The sequence below is a fragment of the Pholcus phalangioides genome, unplaced genomic scaffold, assembly GCF_987345545.1.
Source record: "Pholcus phalangioides strain wild (caught in Gottingen) unplaced genomic scaffold, Ppha-v1.0 ptg000027l_1, whole genome shotgun sequence".
Lineage (NCBI taxonomy): Eukaryota > Metazoa > Arthropoda > Arachnida > Araneae > Pholcidae > Pholcus > Pholcus phalangioides.
Window position 1 is genome coordinate 11657961 of NW_028301617.1, and position 16625 is coordinate 11674585.

Below are 16625 nucleotides of genomic sequence, written 5' to 3' on the forward strand. Positions count from 1 at the left end.
GTCCTTGGTACCCCGTGTGCACTTTCCAGGGGCTCCACAATCGCTCGAGAACAAAATAAAATCAATCAGTAAATGTGATAAATAAATAATAAAAGGGGGCCTGAAAAAGGTTCCGCCATTTAATTATATACTAAAAAGGGATCCTTGAGTTAAACAGGCCTCCGCCATAGAAATTATACACTGAAAAAAGGGCTCCGCGAGTTAGAAAATGTTAAGAACCGCTGGTCTAAGACAGTGTTTCTCAACCGCCGGGTCCTGGCATCAATCAAACCGGGCCGTGAGAGAGAGAGAGTGATCCATCGTTTAATTTTTCCATTCATTTCCCCATCAGCCGTGCTTATGACCAAAATCTTCCACTCGAAAAAAAAAAATACTCAACCGGGCCGCGAGCTTCCAAAGGTTGAGAACTACTGGTCTAAGGCATTTTCTTCGTATATACGGGACCCAAAGGTCCTGTGAGGTACACGTACAATTAAGTAGTGGTAATGCTATTGTTGTCAAACGTAAGAGAATAAAAAAGGGCAATCGTCGTTGAAAATTTTCAAAAAACCTGCAAATAAACGGCATGCGCCTCCCCCTCCCCCCACATCCAGGTGCGGGCCACGTAGGCTGGGATCTTTTGCGGTCCCTCGGTTAGACTGTTCGCGGGGCCCCTTCTGTAGTTAATTTATAGCGTGAAGAAGCAAAACCATGATGAGAGCTGTCCCGGGCCCCAGGGCTAGAGCCCTGTCAGCAACCCCCGCCCCCCTTCGTGAGGGCCATGATAAACTTCGGCTGTGTGTCAACAGCATAATGTTATTTAAAAGGGGATTCAAGTCATCTTCATCCACGATATCACAGTCAACACATCACAATTTCAAATAATCTTCGTTGGAAGAATGTGTCCCATAAATTACGGGCACCTCACGCGTGAAGTTGTGTCTCAGAAGTAGTTGAAGGAGGCCGCTATCTGTCCGTACTCGTGCTGCCATCTTCCGACAGCAAAAAAAAAAAGACTTCAATTTGGAACCTTCCAATTTTCTGACATTTTCATTCTTTTTTCCTGACTCGAACGCAGGGTCGCAACTAGAGGGGACCAGGTGGGTCTCGTGCCCCAGGTGCTGGACCCGAGGGGGGCGCAAATTTCATTCTGAAACCTCTCCTTCAACAACATTGCAAGGGGGCGTCAAAATGCGCGCTTGCCCCGTGTGACCAAGCATCCAGTTGCGGCCCTGCTCGAACGCGATCGTGCTTCTCTTGAAACATGAACACAGACAGAGGCGCATTTTTGGGTTTGCCGCCTGTGGGATACACTTTGCCGCCCCCCTCCCATGCCAGTCTAATATTTTCTTGACTAATTTTCCGTCGAATTTACCCCACTGTGCTTAGTCCCCCAATAACCCGCTTAGTCTCCCTTCCTTCCCCCTTCTGCAAATACACCCGTGTCTCTAAGTTACTCTTTCGATCGCTCCTTTGCTCACACACACTCTCCAATTCATTCTTTCAGTGATTCACATGCATGCACACAGTTTGGTCACTCACATGCTTGCACACTGTTTTGGTCACTCACATGTTTGCACACCGTTCTGGGCCATTTTTTTGGTCGCTCACTGCATAGGCGGAGATAGACTTCGAAGTCTGGGGGGGGGGGGGGGCACGAAGATGATGATGCCAATTCATATGCACATATATACATCAGGTCAGTCAACTCCACCTTTGATGTCCCACTGTATCTCCGCCCATGGCTCACTGACATGGTCTTTGCTTTATATTTCACTGTTTAGATCACTTGCACGTTTACATGATCTCTAGTTCCCTCTATTGGTCATTCATGTGCTTTCACACTGTTTAGATTACTCGTAGGGTCATTAACATGTTTTCCCACTCTGCAGGTCACTCTTTTGGTCATTCACCTACTTTCACATCCAGTAGGTAACTCTTTTGCTTATTCACCTACTTTCACATCCCGTAGGTCACTCTTTTGGTCATTTACATGCTTGCAAGCGCTCTAGGCCACTCTTTCGCCCACTCACTGACTGACCCGGTCCCTTGCTGTCTAGGCAAAGGTGGATTTATTGAGGGTTACACACACACACACTCTCATTCTACTAATTTTTCCTGGCCACTCATTCCTCGAATTTGCCGCCCCGGGCTTAGCTAAGGCCTCTCGTACTACCCCCTCCCCGTAAATACGCCACTGAACACAGATACACGTCTCCATCTTTCTTCATGCAGTAAAAGAAAAGGCGAAAAACGTACACACGTGGCTTCTCTATATCATTAAGTTTTATTTCTGGTGCGAATAAAGTTTGTTTTCGACACGAACCCCCCATCGACGCATGGGTGCTCTCAAACACACACGCACATTAAGCCTGGAGAGAGAGAGAGAGAGCAAAGAGAGGCCGTGAGCGATCCGGTATTGAGTTGTCGCCTCCTTCTGGTGGATCAATAGGATTAATCCCTTCGTAAATCAAACCTAATCCTTGAAGAATCCCTTCCGCTTGAATTGAATTTATCGCCTCCCAGTATTAACTTTTCGCCTCTGCCATGAATTAACTCCCCGGGAAAAAGTTGCGGCTCCCGTTTCTTCTTCTTCTCCAGTTTTCTCCACATTGTCTACGGTGACGCTGACCATATTTTTTCTCGTTGGTGTTCAAGGGAATAAAGGGACGACAATGTCGTTGTATCACACAGTAGCAACATATATATATAAGCAATATCTCCTCTTCTCTCCTATCCTTTGAAAAAGTATGCTACCAATTGCCGACTTATCCAGTTTTTACTCCGCTGGCTGGTGGTGATATCTTGTAAATTGGCTCCCTCTCTTCTGTCTTCGAAATACAGGTTATACGGAGGGGGCTGAGTAAATTAGATTTTATAGCTGGTGACGGTCCTGGAAAATAACTGGGTGAATCAAAATGATTGCCCTCAATAAGGAGAACGTGGCTTTTATGCTCAGTTCATAAATATGCGTCTCGGATCTGAAGGATGTTTGGAGTTTCAATGGGAAATAGTTGTCGATATAGAGTATGCGGCATTTATGGATTCGGAGTCGTTGTGAACTTGACGACTATGCATTCTGTGGCCACTCATATCTCCTGACATTTCTCCTTGTGACTTCTTTCGGTGGGATCCTTTTTCCTGTGACTTCTTCGAATAATAATATCCTCATGAAAACTTGAGAATCAGTTTCACCTCAAATAACCCATGCGTTTTTTTTTTATACCGTTCCTCTATCTTTCAATTTTTAATTACAAAGTTGTAGCTCTGTGTTATTTTGTGCGTTCCCCCCCCCCTCATTTTCAATGAATTTCAAATATTTCAGCGAATATTACTCTTAAAAACATGGAATTTTTTTTTGTTCGGCTAAGACATGGGCGGAGATACGGGTTGCCATTGTCCCCCCCCCCCACCAGCGTCATAGGTGGAGTCGACTGATCTAATGCATATACATATATATGAATTGACATCATCATCCTGGTCACGGCATCATTTTTACAATGGTCGATAGAGCCTGGGCGGTGCACGGTATGAAATGTGTTTGCCGCTGTGGTGGTCGAGTGGTTATAGTGACGGACTCGCGATGCGAGGATCCGGGTTCAAACCCCACAGTGGTGGTCGGCTGAAGTTGGTTTCCTGTGGTTCCCAACTTCAAGGCGTAAATGCGAGCCGATCTCCCCGTTAAAAAGTCTCGCCACAGACAGCAACAGTCCTACAGCAATAAATCATTCAATCATAACACTTCACTCATAGTTAGAAAAACTAGTGGCAGATGGCAGCACTACACATAACAAGCATTACAGAGAAACAACAAGAAAACTTCACGTCGGGTTTCACTGCGCGTGCACGCGCATTCCCGCATGTGCCGATTCGTTGGGGGGTTCCGGGGGGGTGTGGGTGGGGCGCATGTGTGGTGTAGTAGTAGTAGGTAGGGCCTCCATAAAATGGCTCGGGGATCCATGATGTTAAGTCAGCCACCTCGTTGGACAATTTGCCTGTTGTGGCGTTGTATTTGTATTTGTACTTGAAATGACATCATCATAATCATCGTGCCCTTCACAATAATGAACATTTCCCCTCCCCAGACTTCCACGTCTATCTCCGCCTATGGGCTAAGAGAAGAGACTGGGCAGCAACTTTCTAATTGTAAGTTGGAAAACAGGGGGGAGGGTCGTATAAAGAATTAAATTTTGCACCTCAGTGCATATATGACGACAGGCGCCACTCTTCCCCCCCTCCCCTCGTTAATACGACAGATACGGAAACTGGCTGAGTGAGGAGATATCGATGTTTCTGGAAAGATATCTGTGATATTAACTACGAGAGACCGGGGTTCGAGTCCCCGTGAGGGTAGAGATGAGTTTTCCTTTCCTGAAACAATCGACATCTCCTCACCCAGCCAGTTTCCGTATCTGGCATAACCCTTCAGAATAAACTGAGCATGTTAATTCGATGGAAGTTGGACATCAATCACAAGTGAAGCCGTAACTAGCAGGAAAGTAAGTGAATGGGGGCGGTGTGTCCCTTACGCAGGATCAGTCAGGGGCACCGAATTCATTCCCAACAGCTCCTTCAGTATGACATAGGGCAGCGTTTCTCAACCGATGGTCCGCGACGATGGCATAGGTGGTCCGCAGGCAGACTTGATAAAATTATTCACCCGTTGCAATTAATATTAGTAATACAGTCAAACCTCGTTAATGAGTCTCTCTTGGGAGAGCAAAAATACGACTTAGTAAGCGGAGTGACTCGTTAAACGGAGTAAGCCCTAGCTGCGCCAATTCCTGCCTGAGAACAATTGGGACTTCCCAAAAGTGACCCGGTAAGCGGAGTGACATGCTGAAGAAAAATGCTGTAAAAACAATTACAAATAATCTTAAGTAATAATATTCCATAAAATACGCGACATCGCCAATAATTTATGTAATTTATATTATGGAAACGCTCTCTATATTACGACTTAGGTAATTATTACAAATTCAAACAGGTTACCGTTAAAAAAACGGGACAAGTGCATAAAAAAACGGAACAACGAAAACTGCACGTTTGTCCCGTAATACGGGACACCAGTGGCCTGTCAAATTGTTTGAAATTTGAATTGATTTTCAGAAAGGTTGAGGAAACATTGGCATAGGGCACCAAAAGGGCTTGAACCAGCTGACCAAGCATCTATTTACGAGCACGATTGTACGGCTGCATGTACATTATATGGCCACGACAATTATGTCGCTTAAGAGCACGCATACTGCACTGTCATGACACTGTGCAAAGGAATGCTCTTTGGCCAAGTAATGTCACTACTTGTCAACTATTTTTTCGCCACCGTGAATTATTGTCAATTAATAAAGATCTTGAAGAGGAATGGGACAATCTCTACTAGCGATTGGGACACCACTAATGTGACAAAAATTACGCCAGATGTGATAGAAGTTCTGTTTATCAATTCCCCAGATTGAAGAGACACGCTTCGATAGGGTGACCAGACGTCCCGTATTTCCCGGATTAGTCCCGGTTTTTTCTATTTTTTTGGCCGTCCCGACTTTTTAGCGAAAGTGCCTCGGTTTTTCCCGTTTTTTACACGAACCTTACTTGAATTTTTATTCTTTATTGAAGTCAAAGGATGAAGTTATTTTCCCACTCAGAAATTATATTATGATAATTATAATTATAAAAAAGAATATTAATCTCTCACATCTGTCTTTGGTGGACGTTTTATTTCGTGGAATTCATTTAAATCCACTGCAATTTGCAGTAATGCTTTATTTCCCGCCATTTTGATTTTTACGTAATTTCTCCAATATTTGGCAACTTTGTTTATTATTGGCGTTCTTTTTGGCGGTAATTGGCGATGTCCCGTATTTGGAATCCCGATTTCCCGTACTTCTTTCGAAGAAACATGGTCAGCCTACGATTCGATATCTGAGATGAGAAGCGGGGCGTGTGCCCGTTTACTTATTCACCGAATCTCCGAAAAGCACAAATACAACAAAGTTATCCAGGTGTGATTAATGCATGACAAAACGCGTTTGTGAAATTAAGATCGCCGTCTTTCCTAACGTTGAACTGTGTTATATGCTACACCCTTTGAACCGCAACCGCGACCAAGAAGAATCACCATGGATTTACATGGACTACAGCAACAGGATTCAGTGCCGAAAGGTCTACTCATTCCAATGAATGACGAACAGAATACAACTAAGTGGAAAGTAACAATAGCAATAGTTTCAATATTACTATATCCAGTGCAATTGTTACAACAATAGCACTGAATATAGTCACTAATTAGCAATTAGTGACTATATCCAGTGCTATTGTTGTAACAATTACAACAATGTAGTAACGATATATCACCCATGGGTGATATATAGATGACGCGATTTGTTCGATGGCTCTCAAAAATATCGGAATCTGTTGGCAACAGCACTTGATACCGGTTTCGGTTCAGCGCAAGGACGCGCGTTTGGTGGAGAACTGGTGGAGAACATTCCAGAGGGATCCGCGCCTCCAGACAATCGCACCACAAACTTGGTACTATGAAATAGAAATTCATGGAATATTCTTTTTCTCGAAGTTTCTACCAGAGCTATAAATAGTGAGGCGATCACAAGAGGGAGGGTGAATATACGAGAGTTATACGTGTGAATTGCTGTTCTGTAAATAAATCTGTGTTTGTCCGTCGAACCGCTTCTTGTTTTGCAATCTCGAAGTATGGTGGAAATTGTCCGGAACAGTATTTTCAACCGATCGCCTCCAAATTTCGTACAACGAAACTTTTTTAAACTAGACAGGGCTTGACCTGGACGATAGGCCACTTTTTCAATTTCTTAGGCCTAAGCAATGCATGAAATGATTAATAAACTGTATCGCAGCAATGGTTCTTGGAGGTCTCAAAAACGACTTTTAGAATGTTTACTTCGGTTACCGTGGTTTCCAAACAATGCGTTTCAGACATGTTTATCTCCTTAGAATGGTTCATCACTGTAGCATGAAAATCACCGGCGGTAGATAGGCTGAAATTGAGGACAACCAATAAGGACAGAGAAGCAGCATAAAATAAAGCATTTTATTGTGTTTTCCACATGACCTTGTGGAGGACTAATCAGGCTGGGATCGAAGAAACGGTGTGACGAATGAAACGAACATTAATGCTCTGGTGCACGGCAAAGTCCTTTTTCCTTGCCTAGCTCCGGGGATTTTCGTGCTACAGGTGCCATTCCAACGCTATTTAGTGTTTTTCAGTATGGAGATCGCATTCCAATACAAAAAACTTGGTGTTGCCATTTGATATTTTCGAAATTTTCTCACTGTAACCGTAACTGTTAGAGTGACACTGTTGTTTTCCATATCATTCTTGAGCGCATACATCAAAATACCTTATACCAAAATTTCATTCAGTTTCTGTGAATGGTATGATAGTTAGGGGCCCATATGTCGGGATAGTTTTTTTATAATCACCCCGTAAATTTATTATTTATATATAAAATCGGCTGATATTTTTGAATTCAAATATCTCAACGAATACTGCACTTGGAGGCATGAAACTTTTCTTTTTTTTTCCTTCAGAAGAGACAGGGCAAGAATTTTGTGTGTGTAATTGGGAGTTTCCAAGACACAAACACACACACACAGTGTGTGCATATAAAAGTTTATATTATTTATTTCATGACGTGTATTTTCACTCTCAAAACTGGTACAAGGTGATTTCCGAACACATTCTGAGGATTTTTTTTTTTTTTGAAGTTCTAACCATTCCTTTACGGTGATGAGATAAAATTCGAGTCAGGACTTCTAGGACACCCCTTACATATGTTTGTTTGGCACTTCATTAAAACTTCCTGGCGTTTTTCCTGAGTCGTGCTCACGACAGTATACTAATGGTGTTTTTTTTCCCCTCAATCGAAATAGAAAACAAAAATATGAACTCTAATCGAGAAAGAAACTTTCGTAACGCGAATTTCATGTGATACAGTCGAACCTCTCTTCCTCGAAAAACTCTGTATCTCGAAAAATGAAAAAAAAAAACGTTATTGCATTTTCTGTACTCATAGTCATCATAGTCTCCCAAACTTTTTGTTCCATCGCCCCCTTCATCAGAAATTTTTTCCTCTCATCGCCCCCCAACTCAAGCAAACCCATAGTACCCAATGTTAAATCAGTAGATTCTATAGCCCCCTTGGACCATTCCATTGCCCACCAGAGGGCGATATTGCCCACTTTGGGAAACGCTGCTCTAAATCAATGAATTTTCACCTCTATATCTCGAAGTCCAAGAACAATGATAGTAAAAGGAAATCACGAAAATTCATTTTCTTGCTTTTCTCCGGAGGTGAAAGAAACTGTTAAGTGAGGATTATTTGTATTACAGCCCATTGTGTTGATGGATCTCGTCGATCAATGGACGGATACAGTGATTAACGGTAGGGTGGATGCCATGTGTGGATCGTTTGTTCGGCATGGCAAAAAAAAAGGTCAGCCAACAGATGATTCAAAATTGCTTCAAGAAAGCTAAGGGGGGTTTCAAATCAATCACCTCAGTGATGAAGGAATCGGATCTGACGAGCCAAACTACGACCTCCTATCATGGCCCCCACAAGGGGTGGGCTGACAAGGCTCCAGCCCTGGGGCCCGGGAGGATTTTAATCATTTTTTTTGTTTTTTCACGCTATAAATTCATCATAAAGGGGGGCCCCCCCCCGTAAAAGATCTCAGCCTAGGGGCCCTGCTTCAGGATGTGGGGCCATGCCTCCTATATAACTATATCTAGGTGGTCGTGGCCAAACTCGAATCTCAGAAGAATGTTGCAAATGGAAGTTCAGAACATTAGGGCATTAATATCCACTTTACATAAGGCATTAGGGGCATCTTCATCTCCACAAGTAACCGGTCTTTCAATGAATTTTGTATTAACAAGTGGAGAGGACATTTCTATATGCATATGGCCATCTGGTTGGCCTTTGTCATTCACGAGCTATTAGTTGACGCCGTCCATGTACGGTGCCTTTCAACATATATATATACGCTCCAAGGTTGAAATATTCTATCTGCTTCCTTAGCTTCGATGGTAGAGCACTCGTCCGGTAAGCGAGAGACCGGAGTTCGAGTCCCCGTGGAGGCAGAGATGGATTTTCTTCTTTGTAATCTTCATGTCCACAAGTAGCCAGTCTTACAACGAATCTTGTATTAGGGCATTACTGAAAAAGAAAATATAATTCGAACGTATTTTAGAGAGTGTATTTGCATGTAGTATGATTGATCATTGATTGCGTAACTCGACTAATAAATTTCATCAGAACGTGGTCAAATATAATGTTATTTCTTAACATCTCCTTTCTTACTTAAAAAAAACTCGTTTTTCCCGAAAACTTTCTATCTCGAAATTTTTTTCCCGTCCCGTCAGTTTCGAGATAGAGAGAGGTTTGACTGTATTTCATTTCTAGAAGCGGTAGTTAAGAGATAATGTGCCGAAATGTCGGTGCGCATAATTCACGTTTTTAGGAACTCAAAAACTCCAGTCGACATTGAAGGAACGGACACATCCCGCTTCCCATCTCAGAGGGATATCGAAACTTTCCCGGGATGGGTGTATCCGGAAATTAAAGTGCTACGAGAGTTAAATATGGTCTAAAGGGAGCACCGGGTGATGAAGCTATAAAGAACCACTGAACTATGTAAATATTTTGTCAAATAATTGCCCTTTGTAATCATGACAATACTTTGCTTATCCCATATATTTTCATTCAACAGGTGGAACAAATCCCTTATGACACTACATCCTCTTTTTTTGGCAGTATCTTGTAATTTTGGAATGTCTAAGACGGTCTTCCCACGTCTAAGCCATTCCATCAAGTCAACACGAAGCTGATACCACTAATGAATTGATTCTAATACATCATAATTCAACATCATGTCTATAGTGGCAATACTGTCACCATTTCACCCTCATATAGATTGATTAATCGATATATATCGGTGAAGGAAGAGGAATTAAGGAACAAAATAATGCGGCACCAACTTTTTTTTTTGGTGTTCAGCAGGATTAGTTTGATCCTCACCGTGGCTGCGGCTCTTTTGTTCTAATTAGCGGAAGATTATTGGAATCCGTGGGATTTTCGTTGGCAGGAAAAAAAATACAAACCCTTCTCGAGATCCCGTCTCCCTGCCCATCAAGCTCCTAGACCCCGAGACACGTCAACGTTTTGTTGAGGAAAATCCCTTAGAACGAGGCTGGTATTACGTTATGGTTGCGTGGTGTGCGGGGAGAAAACATCTCTCTGGCTCTGAACTTGTTTTCGTCATCAAAAGCCCATCGGATTTCGGTTCCTGCTCATAAGGTAACACTTCTTCAACGCGAACGAACCTCCGACGTCAGCATTTGAAAGAAGTGTTAACACATCGCTTTTTTTTTTATTTTGCTTTTATTTTTTTTCTTCCCGCCATTGGGAATTGGACAAGTGACGTAATCACCCGGAAAAACAATCTTGAGATGATTCGGAGTTGTGGCGATGGAGAAGGAAAAAAACAACTTTCGATAGGTTACAGTTCGTTAATTGACGGCTCATTGGGCAGTTGCTGCTGTATAAGGAACTGTCGAGGACAAAAAATAATGCTTTAGGTATTTGTGGTAAGACCTTTTTTTTTTCTTCAAGGAGTATTTCTAATCCTTTCTAATGAATCGACAGGAGAATCGACGGATTATTTTTTCTTGTGTTCAGTTCTGCTCATTCACAGCCTGTCTAGTTTTTAGTATTAGTCAAAAGCCTTCTGAATATCCACATGCACAACTGTTGTTTCTTTTTTACAAAGGAAAGGAAATACCTTTTGACCACAGTATGAAAATAAATGGAAGTCCAATTGAAGCTAAAAAAAAATTGAACACCAAACAGCAGTTTCAAAAGGCTAATTTTGCCCCTTCTTCAGTGGGTAGCCAAGTTTATTATAGTGCATCTACTGGAAGCGTCTCGCTGCAGTGTTGTGCAGGTTAAGCATTGTCAGAACATTGCGCGTGCTTTTCTGGCGACTATTGGTTGTCGCCAACATATTTATTGGCGACGTGCAATATTGTGGGAATTCTGACTGGGCGGAGGAAATCCCGTAATATAAGCTTAATTGTATGGAGAGATGACAGATGCAACCGTACAGCATGGACGCGTAAACAAGACTGAGAGTTGCCACTCATATAAAAAATAAATTGTATAAGTTAAATATAAAACAGAGGCGTTGCCAATTCTGTAAACCGGAATATAAAACTTCGACAAATATAATGGATATACTTAATTTTACGTTGGTTCGGCGTCCACAATTGATGTAGCGGTTAGAGCGTAAGACGCACATAGAGAAGGTTGTGGGTTCGAGCCCCGCAAAATCAAATGAGGTTTTTTTTCGTCATTACGATCTTCGTTTTTTAATGTGTGTGTGAGATCTTAAATTTATTTTTTATTTCAATAAAATTTAATTTTTTTTAAACCGTTGGACAGGTTAAATGTGACTAATTTACAGTACCAATCGCACATGCATTCCGGTTGTGGTGAAACAGAGTTGATATTTTCAATCCGAGGGGCAAGGGGCCCTTTAACGGCCGGAGGAGCGAAGCGACGTCCTAGCGTAGCGAGGTGAGTGCGAGGCTGGAGTTCGGCCTATAGGTGTATTTACTAATAAAGTAGTCTAAAATAGCGAGCGTTTGGCAATAACTTGCCAAGCGTTATAGCCAGAGACACACTTGCGCTTGTGCGTTCTGACAATGCTCAACCTGCACAACACTGCAGCGAGACATTCGTCATTAAAGCGTATTAAAGCAGCACCTCCTAGAGATAGAAGGTCTCCACAGTCTGCTTGTGATGTCAGTAACTAGTCCATTTTCCCTCAGAATATTCAGGGAAAAAAATTTCTTGCTCGTGCCAGTATCATTGTTGTGAGGAAAAGAAATGATCGGACTCAGAATTGGCGATTTCTATGGCCCACATCCAATCACTATGCGGTATTTGTGTGCCAACCAGGAAGATTCTACGCCAAAATGAGAAGAAACGAAATAGGATGCTGTGTTTCAAAATGTGTCTAGGTAGTCTGAATGACGTTTATGGCAAACACTGCAGAGTGCTTCTATCTCTAGGAGGTGCTGATTGAAACGCTTTGCTCGTCATCTACTCGCTTGAACAAGGACACGTGGTTGAATGAGAGGCGCGTAATGGTGATGGTAGAGAAAGAGGCTTGACTTGATAGTGATGATACGATTACGATAGTTAAACGGAGTGTATCGATGATGGAGTGGAAGGAAGAAAGAAATTTTCATTTTGATGAATGTGAAGCGCTTCAAATAAATCTAAGTCAAGTGAACATTTTTGGATGACTTTAGCTGAATTAAAGTCGAAGTGGTGATTGTGTTGGCCCAGCAGAGTTGGGCTATGGAGGAACGTTTCAGCTATGGATTCATTACGTAGCGCTTGTGTTCAGAAAAGTCATATTAAATTTTTGTTCAAGTGAGCATATATAGTCTGCGCTACAACAGACTTTCTCCACTGAAGGGCAAAATTAGCCTTGAAACAGTCGTTTTAGTGTTAACATTTTCCTAATCATTTTGAGCTTCAGCTTTGAACTTTCATTTATACTATTGCACCGTATTAGTTTGTTTTAACTAAAATCATAAACACAATCCTTTTTTCTGTCCCTTTCCACATTTTCCATATTAACACATTGCCTAATTCGGTTTTTTTTTTTTTTTTCCTTTGGAATCAGAATGGTGATGTAGTCACCTGATAGGGTGACCAGACGTCCCAAAAAAGTTCTTCCAAGAAGCTTGACTGTCATAGAGTTTTGTTTTTTTCGAAATCAAATATTTGATGAAATTTAAAATATGTATTTTCAAATATTTAACTGCTTTACCTTGATATCCCAAACCACCCATTTTTTTCGCAGTTTCGCTTATAGAGAGCTACGCCGTCAACGCAGCCGCAAGTTCGGATGGAATGTGTACACGTCTTGCACATCATGACGGTAAAGAACAGCCAGCTTGGTACTCAAACTCTACCGAACGCGGAAACTGCTGCGAAAACAATTGCAAGGTCCTATCTGGATCCGCAACTAGCTCGAATAGGAGCTTGTTAATAGCTCGCAAATGGCCGGATTTGTCATAGCAAAACATGGCGTCATAAAAATCCGAGCCCTGTTCATTAGGGGCCGTTCAAGTATTGCGTCATCATCGATGGTGGGGGTTTCCGATTTGCTGACTTTTGATGACAAGGGGGAGGGAGAGGGTTTGGATGATGCTTACGTCATCAACCACCCTTTATGAAAATATGAAACGTTCCTAATGGCACATTATTCGGTGCGCCAAAAACGGAAAAAACCTTTCTTTGATTATTGGGCACCAGAACTAACATTCTTGCTATTGATAAGTCCCCTACAGAGGCAATTTAGTGATCTCTAAATGTTTCGCCGATCCTTCAAGTGGTCAGGAAATGTGTCCGCGCTGCTTAAGTGCTCTGGAACTGTGCCACGCATCACTCAAGTGATCCGTAATTATGCCACGGACCACTTAAGTAATCAAGGAATGTTCCGCGAGTAACTTGAGTGATGTAGAACCGCACTGGGGGTCGCTCAAGTGCTCTAAAACTGTGCCAACGTGTCACTAAATATGCCACGGATCGTGTTCTGGAACTGTGTCGCGGATTATTTAAGTGAACTTTCAATGTGAAAGCGATCTTCGAGGCCTACTTCAGTGACCTGAAAATGCGCCACGGGCCACTTAAATACTCTGGAATTGTGCCACTGGTCATTTAAGTGATTTGTGAATGTGCCACTTAGTTGATTTTTACAAAATTAGGTTCGAGCGGGCAATCCACGTCAGGTAACCTTCAGTGCCACATTTGTTCCGCGGGCCAAGCGTTTACCATAAATGGCTTGGAGGGTGGGTCGCGCAATGGCATAAGTTAAACATAAATTTTGAGTTCTTAGCCTTCAAATAGCATTGAAATTAACAGAAATTCATTATAAGGTACATCAAGGTACTTTCTTTCGAAATTTTAATTTAAAAAAAAAATACATTTTATACATTTAAAAAAAAAAAAATTCGTGTGGGGGGGGGGTGCACGAGCCTTCTATGCCCCCTTCCCCCCTACGTTTCTGATCCCCCACCAATATGCGTTGAGCGAGGAGTAGAATTTCTGCGCTATGTGCAGCGTGAAAACGCTGATTGGTTAAAAACTTAAAATTCAGGTTTTATCTGACCAATCGGAGTTTTCACGCTGCACGCGCTGTAGAAACCTGCTCCTAGGAAAACCTGACTTAAGAAGGTATGGGGGCAGTGCTGGTAGTTTTGCTGACAAGGAGGGGGAGGGGGGTCAAAAATGGCTGAAAATTTGCTGACGTAATACTTGAACGGTCCCTTATTAATGAAAGAAATGATTTTTGAAAATTAATGTAAGAAATAACTATTCTGAATCCCTTGACGATTTTTCAGGAGTAAAAATAATAATTTGTCAAAATTAATGGAACGAATAAATTTTCAGAATTAATGAAAAATAATTTTCGGAGTTATTGAACGAAGCACACTGAAGAGCCAAAAAAACTGGTCCACCTGCCTAATATCGTGTAGGGTCCCCGCGAGCCCGCAGAAGTGCCGCAACACGACGTGGCATGGACTCGACTAATGTCTGAAGTAGTGCTGGAGGTAATTGACACCATGAATCCTGCAGGGCTGCCCATAAATCCGTAGGAGTAAGAGGGGGTGGAGATTTCTTCTGAACAGCACGTTGCAAGGCATCCCAGATATGTTCAATAATGTTCATGTCTGGGGATTCAGGTGGCCAGTGGAAGTGTCTAAAGTCAGAAGAGTGTTCCTGGAGCCACTTTGTAGCAATTCTGGACGTGTGGGGTGTCGCATTGTCCTGCTGAAATTGTCCAAGTCCGTCGGAATGCACAATGGACATGAATGGGTGCACGTGATCAGACAGGATGCTTACGTACATGTCAGAGTCGTTTCTAGACGTATCATGGGGTCCCATATCACGCCAACTGCACAAGCCCCATCCCATCACAGAGCCTCCACCAGCTTGAACAGTCCCTGTTGACATGTAGGGTCCATGGAGGTTGTCTCCATACCCGTACACGTCCATAAGCTCCAAGCAATTGCAACCGAGAATCGTCAGACCAGGCAACGTGTTTCCAGTCCAATGTCGGTGTTGTCGGGCCCAGGCGAGGCGTAAAGCTTTGTGTCGTGCGGTCATCAAGGGTACACGAGTGGGCCTTCGGCTCCGAAAGCCCATATCGATGATGTTTCGTTGAATGGTTCGCACGCTGACACTTGTTGATGGCCCAGCATTGAAATCTGCAGCAATTTGCGGAAATGTCCGTCACGTTGAATGATTCCCGTCAGTCCGTTCTTGCATGATCTTTTTCCGCCCGCAGCGATGTCGTAGATTTAATTTTTTACCCGATTCCCGATATTCACGGTACACTCGTGAAATGGTCGTACGTGAAAATCCAAATTTCATCGCTACCTTGGAGATGCTATTCGTTCCCATCTCTCGTGCGCCGACTATAACACCACGTTCAAACTCACTTAAATCTCGATAACCTGCCATTGTAGCAGCAGTACCCGATCTAACAACTATGCCAGACACTTGTGTTATAAAGGCGTTGCCGACCGCAGCCCCGTACTCTGATTGGTTCCATATCTCTTTATTTGAATACACATGCCTGTTTCAGTTTTTTTTGGCTCCTCAGTTTATAATTTTCCACAGAAGCAATGAAAGAATTAATTTTTCAAGACTAATGAAATCAATATTTATTTCCGAATTAATGAACGCAATAGATTTTAATCCAGAATAGTAAAAGATATAATATGAAAATCCATGAGCTCCAATTCATGAGTCTTCAATAATTTTGTTCTTCCATGTTTATGGCTCTGTTTCTAACCTAGTCCCGAGGTGCCATCTCAATGCGTAAGACCGGGATCGTGGGACTGATCTCATGATAATGAGACTTGTTTACAATTTTCGAGAGTAGTCGTGTATGATTGGGTGGGTAGGCATTCCTAGCCAAGTATGGGGTCTCAAAAAACAAAAATGACTTGCTAGAGAGCCCCATGATGCATTTAGACGGCCTCGTCGTTGGCCCGCCTATTAAGAACCGTGAAATTTCGTGTCCAGACCAACCGTAGCCCCCATTCTTCCGCCTAGGAGGATATAAGCTCTGTGTCCAGACCAGGATGAAATTTTACGAAGAAAAGCATAAAGGGCCGTTCGAGTATTACGTCAGCAAATTTTTAGCCTTTTTTTGATTTTCCCCCCCCCCCACTTCCTTCCTCCGCCAGATGGTAAACCCTTGGCCAGCGGACCAAATGTGGCCCTGAAGGTTACCTGATGAATAAAAAAATAGGCCTACGGGGCTCCTCCCACGGCATAATATACCAGAAAGTGCTCCGCAAGTCTAAAAACGTTGAGAACCGCTGGCCCTGAGTAACCGTGCCACATTTACAGATCACTTAAGTAACCCGCGATACAGTTCCAGAACACTTAAGGCAGTGGTTCTCAACCGGTGCTCCGTGTGCAACTCCCAAGGGCTCCGCGGCAACTCGAGGAAAATAAAATGAATCAATAAATTTGATAGATAAGTAAATAAGAGAGGCCTACAAGGTTCTGCCATGAAAATTA